Raw genomic sequence first — 13,286 nt, forward strand, 5'->3', positions numbered from 1 at the left:
AGAGGGACAACAAAGGCATACACTTGTAAATATGTAAATTGCAACTTATTTTCGAATGAGCAGATGTGCATGTTCAAAGTATTAGCATTTCTATGAGTGTAGTCAACTGTATGTACGTGGGTCCACTCTGAGTTTCCCGCTCTTGAACTGTCCCCACCCCTTTCCTTTGTCTACCAAGCAGTCATATCAGTTTAGCCCACTAGGGACTTTTCAGTGTATCATGTGAGTAACCAATGTATAACTATTGTGTGTGTTTATGTAATTCTGTGATTGATTAGTTAGTAGGTTAGTAAATAAATAATTAAGCCAATTTGTATATCGCTGATTCATGATTTATGCTAGGGTTCGTGCAGATATCCAAGGGTTTGCAACATTCAGAATATGACTGAGGAGGTAATAAAACATTAATAAGTGACTGTAATTGATAAGATATGAAAATATCTGAGGAGTTAATTCGGGAAATAGAGACTCTTTAAACATTTTCCCGTGGTGCCCGGACTTCCTAGTTAATTAAATGTACATGATTAATTGAATCATGTAATGAATAATTATACAGAGAATTGATAATATAACAGTCTTCACATTTAACGATAGTCACGTTACGAGAACTGACTATGTACAGACTCAGTGAGTATAGCCTTGCTATTGAGAGAGGCAGGCCTGGCTCTCAAGAGAAGACAGGCTATGTGCCCACTGCCCACAAAATGAGGTGGAAACTGAGCTGCACTTCCTAATCTCCTGCCAAATGTATGACCATACTAGAGATGTATATTTCCCTCAGGTTACACAGACCCACCAAGAATTTTGATAAACTACCATATCTACTGGATGAAATACCACAGTTTTAAATGTCTCTATTCATTTGAAACTTTTGGAAGTATAATGTTTACTGTTCATTTGTTATTGTTTATTTCACTTTTGTTTATCTATTTCACTTGCTTTGGTAATGTAAACATATGTTTCCCATGCCAATAAAACCCTTTGAATTGAATTATAGAGAGAGAGAACTATTTGACCTGTAGAAGAAAGGCTGTGCAACTGCCGCACCACAGCAGAACCCGAGACAAAGCTGCATTTCCTGACAAAATGTCAAAAATATAAAACAATTAAAGAGTGTCATTTCCCCAAATTTGAAACCCTTATTTAAGGTTTCAAAGACCTTTCTAATGAGGATAGGCTACCCTGTCCTGTTGGGGGAGGACGCAGGGGGAGGACGCAGGGAGCTGTGGGTTGGCAGCGCACTACATTGATGCCTGCCATTGTTCAATGTATGGTTACTTTGACCCTTGGTTATTGTTGTTACGTTGACAATATTGATTATTAATTATGTTAATATTTTAAATGTCCATAGTAAGCTTTGGCAATATGTACATTGTTACATCATTTAAAAAATGTATTCAACCGTTATTTAATTAGGTAAATCAGTTACGAACAAATTCTTATTTACAATGACGGCCTACCCCGGGGGACGCTGGGCCAATTGTGCACCGCCGTATGGGACTCTCAATAACAGCCGGATGTGACACAGCCTGGAATCGAACCGAGAGAGAGACAGGGTCCTCTCAAAGTCAGATGGGTTGTTCAGAGGGACGGGAGACAGCAGTTACACAGGGTACTGACAGAATACTGAATTTGTAATGATTTAAACGGTTGAATGAGTTTAGATTGTTGAAAAACTATTTTTACACTTAAAAATGGGCTTCTCGTCCAGTTACTAAAGGGATGATACACTATGAAATGAACAGCATATAGAAAGTGGCAATACTATTTGTAGTGAATGTGTTCTAAATCAACTGATCTGGTGAGATACAAGTAAATGGATAACAAATAAATCAGACCACATTACCTTGGCTTGAGTTGACTTATACTTGGGTAATACTAAATTCCGTTAAAGTCAATCCAGTGCAGTGCTCAAATTCATTATCAGGTGTACATTGTATGAATCTTCATAAAGCAAAGCAATGACTGATTGGGTATGAAGAGCCAGACTTACCTTTCCCATTGGTGTGGTCTCGATGTTGAAAAGTCAAACAGGTTGAAGCCAAATTGCCCTCTGGTCTTCCAGGGCACAGATCCATTCTTATGGTGTTCACTGGGTGGCTGCAGAGGGTCAGAGGTCTACCTTCTCCTCCACTCTGTAACTCCTCTGTGGGTCTGACCTGAAGTCCTGACTTTACACCCTCCGACACTTCATGGATTAGCATGATCTAGCACTTCATGGATTAGCATAATCTACCTGCTTTCTGCTTCACAGGAAGCAGGTAGGTCAGGAACAGTCCAACTGTCCGCCAGATGGCGTCGTTTGAGGCTGTCTATGATAATTGTCTTTCTGGGCCAAGCGTCAGATAAACTGCAGTATTGAATCAAAACTGTAGGAAGAGACAAAACCGTGCTTCCAGACCAGAACTTTTTCCCATCACTCACAGCCGAAGATATTAACCTTTTATATGAATTAGTCTGCCCCGTGGTTGGATGACGTGATGATGTTGTCACTGATCGTGCGGCTGTGTCCTCACTGAGTGCTAGTGTGCATGTGACGTTGGTCCGTATAAACCGGATGCGACCTGGATATAGACGGTCCATGAATCAATGTAGGTGAACGTGAGTAGATTACTTAGAAAACAACGGCGGGACATTTTGGATGCACTCTCTAGTTCTTATTATACCTCAGTGGGCTAGACCAGGGGTAAACGACAGACTGCTGCAGCCTGATTGGCTGAACACTGTAGACAACATCAGGAAGTAGTACTAGCAACTAGTATGGGCGTAGAAAATTATAGTATGCACATTTTCCCAGTATTTTTAGACCAGCAGGCCATTATAACAGAGGAAACCTACGCTAATCTGCAGCCTAAATTAAGGATGTTTTATTTACCGAGCCGGTCGAAAGGGAACCCTAGTGTATCACCGGCTGAGCATATTACAGTTAGATCTCAGGTAGTGCCATCAGGTGGGCAGTTGGGCTGAAGAAGAGTAGCATAGCCTAAAATAACACCAGTGTGTCGTGAACAACATTAGCGAGAGCAACAATAGTGGAACGGGGCAGTTTGCCTTTGAAATAAAAGTCCCCCATTGAAACTGATGCAAATGGTTAAAAATAATGGAATTATGGCACAATTGGACTAGATAATGCTAAATAAGGTTGGAATGTTGATATACAAATTCAACAAAGAACAATTATTGGTTAATTTCACACGCAAAACATTACAAATATGTTGATATCGAACAGTGGATGTATAAGATATCTGAATTGCATTGAGGGCATACTTACTGTATATGCACAGCCTGGATTGTGCACCCATGAAACGGGGTATCAGCAGGGGTGGAAAGAGTACTGTAAAATCCTACTCAAGTAGAAGTACTGTTACTTAAATTAAATTGTAATCAAGTAGAAGCAAAAGTACCTGTGTAAAAAACGACTCAAATAAAAGTAAAAAGTACCACATTTATAAAGTACTCACAGTAAAAGTTACAAAGTTAGCTTTAGTGAAATAGCACAGTTACAAGTGGAAATCAAACTAGATGGACAACAGAAATAGAGGAAGGACTAAGAACAAACAAGAGAGAACTATTATAAAGTAGACTGTGTCTGTAAAATGTGTATAAGATGTATAAATTGAAGTATTTATTAGTTTACTCCAATTGGGGAATCGGTGGTAGGGTTTGCGGGGAATAATAATAAAGCTATATTCTTTTAAAAAGTATGTCTATATAGGTATGTGTATGTATATATGTGTATATGTATACATACGTGTATGGATATACATATTTATCCAAAAAGATATGGGGGATTGGAAATGATGCAGACAATTACATTGGAAGCAACATTCTTTCCGCAATATTAAGCTGATCCACAAATTAAAAATTAAAATTTTAAAAAGTTACTTCTAAAATAATTAGCTATTTCAATTTTGATGGTTAATTTTAATTCTCCTTTTACAAGAATGGAAGTTCATGTGAAAAGGGTGTGGCAAATGTTCCATAAAACACCAGTAAATAACCAACAAGATAAGATCCAGCACAGCTGATTTTAATATTAAATCTTCAACTTCACATACACAAATATTCAAAGGAATGTTCAAAAGGCATATTTTTTGTGGAACTACCTATCGAACACTTAACTCACTTCACTTCTCTCTGAATTTGCCATTCAGTTTCAGTATGAGCTGATTTTCTAAGTTAATGTCACGGATCCCTCCGGAACTTTTATCACGCACACCTGTCCCTTATTCCCACTGATTAGCATTTGTATATACAGTTGAAGTCGGAAGTTTACATACACCTTAGCCAAATACATTTAAACTCAGTTTTTCACAAGTCCTGACATTTAATCCTAGTAAAAACTCCTTGTCTTAGGTCAGTTAGGAATACCACTTTATTTTAAGAAAGTGAAATGTCAGAATAATAGTAGACAGAATGATTTATCACATTCCCAGTGGGTCAGAAGTTTACATACACTCAATTAGTATTTGGTAGCATTGCCTTTAAATTGTTTAACTTGGGTCAAACGTTTTGGGTACCCATCCACAAGCTTCCCACAATAAGTTGGGTGTATTTTGGCCCATTCCTCCTGACAGAGCTGAGTCAGATTTGTAGGCCTCCTTGCTCGCACACGCTTTTTCAGTTCTGCCCACACATTTTCTATGGGATTGAGGACAGGGCTTTGTGATGGCCACTCCAATACCTTGACTTTGTTGTCCTTAAGCCATTTTGCCACAACTTTGGAATTATGCTTGGGGTCATTGTCCATTTGGAAGGCCTATTTGCGACCAAGCTTTAACTTCCTGACTGATGTCTTGAGCTGTTGCTTCAATATATCAACATAATTTTCCTACCTCATGATGCTATTTATTTGTGAAGTGCACCAGTCCCTCCTGCAACAAGCACCCCCACAACACGATGCTGCCACACCCATGCTTCACAGTTGGGATGGTGTTCTTCGTCTTGCAAGCCACCCCCTTTTTCCTCAATGGTCATTATGGCCAAACATTTCTATTTTTGATTCATCAAAAAGTACGATCTTTGTCCCCATGTGCAGTTGCAAACCGTAGTCTGGCTTTTTTATGGGGATTTTGGAGCAGTGGCTTCTTCCTTGCTGAGCAGCCTTTCAGGTTATTTCGATATAGGACTCGTTTTACTGTGGATATAGATACTTTTGTACCTGTTTCCTCCAGCATTTTCACACGGTCTTTTGCTGTTGTTCTGGGATTGATTTGCACTTTTCGCACCAAAGTACATTCATCTATAGGAGACAGAATGCGTATCCTTCCTGAGCGGTATGACGGCTGCATCGTCCCATGGTGTTTATACTTTCGTACTATTGTTTGTACAGATGAACATGGTACATTCAGGCGTTTGGAAATTACTCCCAAGGACGAACCAGACTTGTGAAGGTCTACAATTTTTTTCTGAGGTCTTGCTGATTTTCCCATGATGTCAAGCAAAGAGGCACTCACTGAGTTTGAAGGTAGGCCTTGAATTACATCCACAGGTACACCTCCAGTTGACTCAAATTATGTCAATTAGCCTATCAGAAGCTTCTAAAGCCATGACATAATTTTCTGGAGTTTTCCAAGCTGTTTAAAGGCACAGTCAACTTAGTGTATGTAAACTTCTGACCCACTGGAATTGTGAAATAATCTGTCTGTAAGTAATTCTTGGGAAAATTACTTGAGTCATGCACAAGTAGATGTCCTAACCGACTTGCCAAAACTATAGTTTGTTAACAAGAAAGGTATGGAGTGGTTGAAAAACAATGATTCCAACCTAAGTGTACGTTAACTTGTTTCTTTTTTTGCTGAATTTATATTGTGTATTACGGGTATTGTCCCGTGTTGGTCAACAAGGTTTACCCGGGCTCTTTTGTTTGGGTACAGCCCAGTGTTTTTGTATACGTGTTTGTTTTGGGTGTATTAAAAACCCCTATTGTGTATTCCTGCGCCTGTCTCCAAAATTCTTTATACCAGCGTGACAGTTAATTGAGTCTATCCTGGCTCGCTTTGCAGTGAAGAGTAGTCCAGCACAGATAAAAAGTCGCCACAGGCAGCAGACGCAGGCCTGTGTTGAGTTTGAGGGACAATTTCTGTATGTACAGAAACAAATGAAGTAAATCCAGCTCCCCTGTACCTTCTGATCCTCTTCATCAGATGAATGCTGCCTTAGATGCTCAGTCTCGTCCTGTGTGATTGTGTCAAGATAGTTCTTCAGGTACGCCATAAATGTACATTGGAAACAACACAACATTCACATATTCAGTGTTGCAGCAAACTCTGTATGTGGCTGGCAACACAATCATATTATTGACATTGCAATAGCTCTAACACAGACTTCCACACTTGTTATTCTCATATACTGAGATTGAATTGAGATGTTCAAATACATTCATACCTAACAAATGATCTAATGTTGAGGTGAGTCCATGTCTGGCTGTACCCAAACATAAACTAAGGGGGAAAAAGTAACGTCCCTTTTTTAGGACCCTGTCTTTCAAAGATAATTCGTAAAAATCCAAATAACTTCACAGATCTTCAATGTAAAGGGTTAAAACACTGTTTCCCATGCTTGTTCAATGAACCATAAACAATTAATGAACATGCACCTGAGGAAATGTCAAAAAGACACTAACAGCTTACAGACGGCAGGCAAATAAGGTCAGTTATGAAAACTTAGGACACTAAAGAGGCCTTTCCACTGACTCTGAAAAACACAAAAAGAAAGATTCCCAGGGTCCCTGCTCATCTGTGTGAATGCGCCTTAGGCATGCTGCAAGGAGGCATGAGGACTGCAGATGTGGCCTGGGAAAGACAGAGCTACAGGGAGACAGGAAAGAGAGCTGAACGTCCTCGCAGTGACAGACCACGTGTAACAACACCTGCACAGGATCTGTACATCCGAACATCACACCTGCGGGACAGGTACAGGATGGCAACAACTGCCCGAGTTACAACAGGAACGCACAATCCCTCCATCAGTGCTCAGACTGTCCGCAATAGGCAGAGAGGCTGCAGTGAGAGCTTGCAGGCCTGTTGTAAGGCAGGTCCTCACCAGACATCACCGGCAACAACGTCGCCTATGGGCACAAACCCACCTTTGCAGGACCAGACAGGACTGGCAAAACGTGCTCTTCACTGACGAGTCATGGATTTTGTCTCACCAGGGGTGATGGTCGGAATTGTGTTTATCGTCGAAGGAATGAGCGTTACACCGAGGCCTGTACTCTGGAGCGGGATCGATTTGGAGGTGGAGGGTCCGTCATGGTCTGGGGCGGTGTGTCACAGCATCATCAGACTGAGCTTGTTGTCATTGCAGGCAATCTCAACACTGTGCGTTACAGGGAAGACATCCTCCTCCCTCATGTGGCACCCTTCCTGCAGGCTCATCCTGACATGACCATCAAGCATGACAATGCCACCAGCCTTACTGCTCGTTCTGACAAGAATGTCAGTGTTCTGCCATGGCCAGCGAAGAGCCCGGATCTCAATCCCATTGAGCACGTCTGGGACCTGTTGGATCGGAGGGTGAGGGCTAGGGCAATTCCCCCCAGAAATGTCCAGGAACTTCCAGGTGCCTTGGTGGAAGAGTGGGGTAACATCTCACAGCAAGAACTGGCAAATCTGGTGCAGTCCATGAGGAGGAGATGCACTGCAGTACTTAATGCAGCTGGTGGCCACACCAGATACCGACTTATTTTTGATTTTGACCCCCCCTTTGTTCAGGGACACATTATTCCATTTCTGTTAGTCACATGTCTGTGGAACTTGTTCAGTTTATGTCTCAGTTGTTGAATCTTGTTATGTTCATACAAATATTTACACATGTTAAGTTTGCTGAAAATAAGCGCAGTTGGCAGTGAGAGGACGTTTCTTTTTTTGCTGAGTTTAGTTACTGTATATGCAAAGGTTATTGCCCAGCATCTGTAAAGCAACTTAAATAATGAAAAAAATAAAAACATAACAAAAAACTATTAAAGAAAAGACTCAAAGACCAAAATATATCATCATATGGACAATGAGGTTAAAACTTTTTGGAGTAAAGAAATCATACCAGCTGTGATGAGATCAGCTTTGTCAGTACAAGACGTCTTGAAATTTGGCAGAAGGATTGCAGCAGCAATAAGCTGTGCATCATTTCCAACAAAGCGCTTTTGGAGACCGTTCTGAATGGATCTGAGAAGTGGTAGGCACATTTGGAAAGATGCTTCCGGCCTTTGAAGTTTTGTTTTTAGTAAGAAGATCACTGGCAGCAGACAGATATGCGTGTCAAATCAAATCAAATCTTATTGGTCACATACACATGGTTAGCAGATGTTAATGCGAGTGTAGCGAAATGCTTGTGCTTCTAGTTTCCGACCGTGCAGTAATATCTAACAAGTAATCTAACAATTTCACAACAACTAGCTTATACACACAAGTGTAAAGGAATTAATAAGAATATGTACATAAAAATATATGGATGAGCAATGGCCGAACGGCATAGGCAAGATGCAGTAGATGGTATAGAGTACAGTATATACATATGAGATGTGTAGTGTAAACATTATATAAAGTGGCATTGTTTAAGTGACTAGTGATACATTTATTACATCCAATTATTAATTATTAAAGTGGCTAAAGATGAGGCTGTATGTTGGCAGCAGCCACTCAATGTTAGTGATGGCTGTTTAACAGTCTGATGGCCTTGAGATAGAAGCTGTTTTTCAGTCTCTCGGTCCCAGCTTTGATGCACCCATACTGACCTCGCCTTCTGGATGATAGCAGGGTGAACAGGCAGTGGCTCAGGTGGTTGTTGTCCTTGATGATCTTTTTGGCCTTTCTGTGACATCGGGTGGTGTAGGTGTCCTGGAGGGCAGGTAGTTTGTTCCCGGTGATGCATTGTGCAGACCGCACTACCCTCTGGAGAGCCTTACGGTTGTGGGCGGAGCAGTTGCCGTACCAGGCAGCGATACAGCCCGACAGGATGCTCTCGATTGTGCATCTGTAAACGTTTGTGAGTGTTTTTGGTGACAAGCCAAATTTCTTCAGCCTCCTGAGGTTGAAGAGGCGCTGTTGCTATCTGTGTGGGTGGACCATTTCACTTTGTCCGTGATGTGTACGCTGAGGAACTTAAAACTTTCCACCTTCTCCACTACTGTCCCGTCGATGTGGATAGGGGGGTGCTCCCTCTGCTGTTTCCTGAAGTCCACGATCATCTCCTTTGTTTTGTTGACGTTGAGTGTGAGGTTATTTTCCTTACACCAGACTCCGTGTTGGTCTCAGACTGTAGAATGTTCAAAGCTGAGACCAAAGGCTTCATCACTTTGCAGTACACATTCAAGAAGGACATTTCTGCCGGGCTCAGCCTGAAAGATAAGGTAAATGTAATACCTCTTAGAATTCTAACATTTCATGGACAATACATATTACTGTAATAGGAAAACAGCACATTGATTCAAAGAATTACTACTCACATTTTCACTTTTAATTCTTCACACACATTTCTTATGGCATACTCTGGAGATTACTTTGCATTGAGGATGCAGGGTGGTTACCAACTCTTTAAAAGCTGGTTGTATGACCACAGAGAATGGCTGTTGGCCCTCACAGATCAAATTAATGACAAGCTTGTCAACGGTTGCCTGTGAGACACACCTGGCTCCTCCCACTGCCATCATGTCAGACATCTTTGCTTGCTTGCAAGTTGAAGAGGTGTTTGATAGTTCCTTGATTCGTTTGTTTGTGGTTACAGAGGTGAGCATATTGTAGTTTGTCATCTTTAATGGATGTTTCCTCTGTGGACAAAATGACTGCATCAGTCTGGGCAAAATGTATATAGCCCGACCAGTTTGGTTTTATACAAATTAACTTAAACTAGCACAAAGTGCAATCTGTAAGTATTTGGGCAATGACAACATTTTTGTTTTGGCTCTGTAGTCCAGCACATTGGATTTTAAAATATACAATGACAATGGGGTTAAAGTGCCGACTGTCTGCTATAAGAAGGTGTTTTAAATAATGTCACTGTCCAAACACATATGGATGTTGGGGAATATTGTTCTTTCTTTTCCCCAGTTATAAGAATTATAGTTTTACCAAACATGATTTTTGGCTATTATTTGAAACTCAGTGATCCAACCAGGTATATTAATAAGCAAACAAAAAAAATGAACGCAACACACCTAAAAATCCCAGGTCTCAAAATTATTTATTTTATCTTCACAAGTCCATTCATTTCACGTTTAGCTATCACCAACAACTTACATTATGGGGATGGCTAGCGACTGGCCACAATAATGTCAATGCGGTAGTAGCCCGCACTACAGCTTATAGTTCCTTCAACTGTGTAAAAACGTTGGTCAGGGTTAGCTTCTAACTAGCTAGCAACAGGATGAGCTAGCTACCGTTCGCATTATGCTACAGATTGAATGCAACTGGCTAATAGCAACACTTTGTTTACTACATTACATAGCCTACACAACAAACGCCATTCGTGGCGATAAAATATATGGTACGAATATTTACTTTTCGTACCATTAACTTACATGTTTCCTCAAGTTTGACGCAGAGTAAATGTAGGCAGCCACCTCCACCATCTTTGGTAAGCAGAGCCTACATTCCATAGTTACACTGTCTTCTCTTCTACTCTTGTGTTCTTTGAGATGCGGCCAGGGATTTCCTTCCTCATGGTCTTCAGAAGACCCGGTCACTGTCTGAGTGTGTCAGTATTGTCTCCTGAACCTGCTCAATTTATTTTTCAAGTTGATTAGGCAAACTTCTTTTTTCATGGCATGTAGCTACGTTTTTTTTACTGTTACAAAATCCTGCTACCGATCATCATTTGGTTTGCATACACAGCTGTGATTGGGCCGTTTTGGCGCGATGCGTGAAATTGAATCGTATTGGTCCATCTGGTCATGTAACTTGTCACTGACAAAGAAGTGAACAGTTCTAGCTGCTACAATATGAAGAAGTTTAAGGAAAACATCAACTCAAATTGCTCCTTTTGTAATGACCACCCAGAAACAGTGTTGCATCTTTTTTTGGCATTGTAGTCATGTAAGAAAACTGTAGATTTATAATTGAACACATTTATGAGGATCTTACACTATTGTGGAGAGATGTACTACTTGGAATCTTTACCTATGATAGAAATAAGATTAAACATTTTTATGTAATTAATATCATTATTCTTTTGGCCACATTTCATATTCACAAATGTAAATTTACAAACAAAAAAACACATTTTCTTACCTTACAAAAAGAAAAATAACTGTATTTTAAGACAATTAAATACTCTACTAACAAAAAGCTGTTATAATTATAAGTGTATGTATGTGTCACGACTTCCGCCGAAGTTGGTGCCTCTCCTTGTTCGGTCGACGTCACCAGCTTTCTAGCCGCCACCGATCTACGTTTCTTTTTCCATTTGTTCTGTCTTGATTGTACACACCTGGTTTCCATTACGTTATAATTTATTCCATATTTAACCCTCTGGTTCCCACATGGTTTTGTGCGTGTTTGTTCTTTGTTAAGTAGTCGCTCTGTTGTGTCGAGCTGGAAAATTGTTCCCTGTATGGAATTTGTTTGTGAACTCTGAGTAAAGTACATTGTTACTCAGGTCTGTGTCCTGCGCCTGACTCCGTCCTACCTGCTGCACACGGACTCTTGACAGAAACACGTACCTCAATATGGAGTCAGCAGGTACACCGGTCCTCAGTTACCAGTGGAGGAGCGCGTCCAGCTGCACACCATGGAGCGATGGGAGAGAGGGGGTTTTCCCACAACCCCGCCCACTTCACCCCAACCCACATCGCTGTCCTATCCTCCGTCACCTGAACCCAGTGGGATTTGGCTCTCGCTCCCGAGGGCATGTGGTGGGACGGTTGCCGGGTGCCAGGGGTTCCTGCTCCAGTTGGAGCTCTACCTGGCGACCGTCCACCCGGCTCCCTCGGGACACGAGAGCGTGTCCGCCCTCATCTCCTGTTGTCGGGGAGAGCACTTGAGTGGGCCAACGCCGTATGGGGGAGAGAAGGCGCAGCGTTGGTCCACTATGAGGATTTCACCCGCCGTTTCCAGGCGGTATTTGATCATCCACCGGAGGGGAGAGCGGCGGGGGAACGGTTGTTCCATTTTCGACAGGGGATGAGGAGCGCACAGGACTTTGCACTGGACTTCAGGACCCTGGCAGCCAGCGCGGGATGGAATGAAAGGGCCCTGATCGACCATTACCGGTGCATTCTACGTGAGGTTGTTCGTCGGGAGCTGGTCTGCAGGGACACCACCCTTACCCTCGACCAACTGGTGGATTTATCCATCCGGCTGGATAACCTGTTGGCCACCCGCAGACGTCCGGATCGGGGCCCGTCCATTCCATCCCCCAGCACCTCCGACCCTACACCTATGAAGCTCGGAGGTGCTGCTCTGAGGGTGACTGGAAGGGGGGCAGTTTCCTGCACCACATGTGGCTGCAGAGGGCATACTGCTGGTTGGTGCTGGGGAGGTTCCCTAGGGAGTCGAGGCAGCAGGCAGGGCACTGGTGGATTATCCCAGGTGAGTAGGCACCCGACTCACCCAGAGCTTCCTGTTGCGCACATGAGTGTATGTATAGAGTTTTCCCTGCATTCCCAGCATAAAGCGCTAGTAGATTCAGGCGCAGCTGGGAACTTTATTGACCGGTCATTTGCACTTAGATTAGGGATTCCTATTGTTCCTGTTGATGTGCCCGTCCCTGTACATGCCTTAGATAGTTGTCCTTTCAGATCGGGGCTGATTAGGGAGGTCACAGCTCCACTATGTATGATAACGCAGGAGGGTCATGAAGAGAGAATTAGTATCTTTCTGATCGATTCTCCTGTGTTTCCTGTGCTGTTGGGGCTTTCCTGGTTGGCCCATCATGACCCCACAGAGGGCTCTTAAGGGATGGTCCCGTCAGTGCTCAGGGAGGTGTGTAGGTGTTTCCATAGGTGTGACTACGGTGGAAAGTCCAAACCAGGTCTTCACCATGCACATTCCCCCTGAATATGCCGATTTGAGACTCAACTACCACCCCATCGACAGGGGGATTGTGCGATAAATATCCTGGTAGACGCAGCACTTCCCAGGAGTCACGTGTATCCTCTGTCACAGGAGGAGATGCCGGGTATGGAAACGTATGTCTCCGAATCTCTGGGACAGGGATACATTCGGCCTTCCACTTCACCTGCCTGCCTGTTTCTTTTTTGTGAAGAAGGATGGAGGTGTACGCCCGTGTATTGACTATCGAGGTATAATTAAGTACAGTTATCCGCTGCCTCTCATAGCCAGTGTGACAGT

Source organism: Salvelinus alpinus, chromosome 1, assembly GCF_045679555.1.
Source record: "Salvelinus alpinus chromosome 1, SLU_Salpinus.1, whole genome shotgun sequence".
Classification (NCBI taxonomy): domain Eukaryota; kingdom Metazoa; phylum Chordata; class Actinopteri; order Salmoniformes; family Salmonidae; genus Salvelinus; species Salvelinus alpinus.